The 1199-nt window shown below is 51.7% G+C and overlaps 1 pseudogene; it reads right to left on the bottom strand.

The window, feature by feature from the left end:
- Positions 1 to 6: 6 nt before the first annotated feature.
- LOC119344599 lies at positions 7 to 546 on the bottom strand (annotated as a pseudogene).
- Between the last annotated feature and the right edge of the window lie 653 nt (positions 547 to 1199).

Here is a 1199-nt window from a genome sequence, read left to right as displayed (position 1 = left end):
GTATACTCTCTTGCTGGAGTTGCTGTAACCTTTGAGGAACCTCGCAAGATCGTCCCAGTGTAGGGGTGTGCCACCCTCAATGTCGAAGTCGATGCCGTCGAGGACTGCATCGCCGAGAGGCCGCGAAGATGACTTACCTCCCAAGTAGTTGTTCCACAAGTACGTCGCGACATTTTTGGCGTCCTGGGCCGAGGAAAGGTAGTAGCTTCCGGCCCCGCCACCGATGGAGAGAATCACCTTGACACCACGGCTCTGACAAGACTAGATGTCGGAGATTAGGTTCGTGCAGCCGCCGTTGGTCGGGTCGCAGTGGCCTGCCAGGTTGAGGACTGGTGGCTGGCCATTGCCAAAGGCAGCAAGGAAGGCGATGTTGACAAATTTGTAGTTGTCGGTGGCACAGGTCTCCGCAAGCGTTCCCTCGCCACCATTCTGGCCCCAGTAGATGGAAATACCGCCGGCTTCCGAACCGAGGAACTGCGCCGCCACTACTACCACGACTAGCAATTGCAGCAGGGATGATGATCTGTTAGCCATTTGTGGGGCCATCCTATTGCTTCTATTGAACTAGGAGTGTGTCTTCTGTTTTGTTGATGAATTTGAGATCGGAGGGTTGGCTTTATATAAGAGGGAACTCGTAGTGTGAAATTAATTCGTCATTCCCTGCATTGTTTATGCTCATGCCTGGCTTGTTGGGCACATAGATGAACGCATGTGAACGCATTCTGCTCGGAGCTTCGAATCAACGGCGACGGTGTTCGTGATTTTGAACCACAGCTTCAGTTATTATCTTGTTCTACTTGAACATAACGACGTGCAAGGCACCTGCATATACAGTAGTAAAATAAGAAAAGGTAACCGGGTTGTTTGATCAAGTTGCATGCAGCTAGAAGCCATTTGAACACAAAAGGCCAAATGGAGAGGCGATCGCGATTGCACGAATCCGACGCCGGGCGGGACGGCGACCCACCGGGGGCGACTGTGCTCGCGGGCGGAGCAGAGCAGGTAAACCACCCGGAAAACTACAACCCACCCACCCGCGCAGCCCGACGACGTGTTAATTGTTTTTTTTAGAACAAAGACGCCAGATATGTCCGGCTTTAAATTAATAAAGCCCCAACGGCAGCGTACCACAAACCAAGTCTTAATACAACACCAAAAGCCTTGCCGGCTTGAGTACCAAAGTTCAGATGAGACTAAAA

This window comes from Triticum dicoccoides, unplaced genomic scaffold, assembly GCF_002162155.2.
Source record: "Triticum dicoccoides isolate Atlit2015 ecotype Zavitan unplaced genomic scaffold, WEW_v2.0 scaffold175254, whole genome shotgun sequence".
NCBI lineage: Eukaryota > Viridiplantae > Streptophyta > Magnoliopsida > Poales > Poaceae > Triticum > Triticum dicoccoides.
The sequence above is the reverse complement of the archived record's forward strand: the minus strand, read 5'-3'. Positions and strand labels throughout refer to the sequence as shown.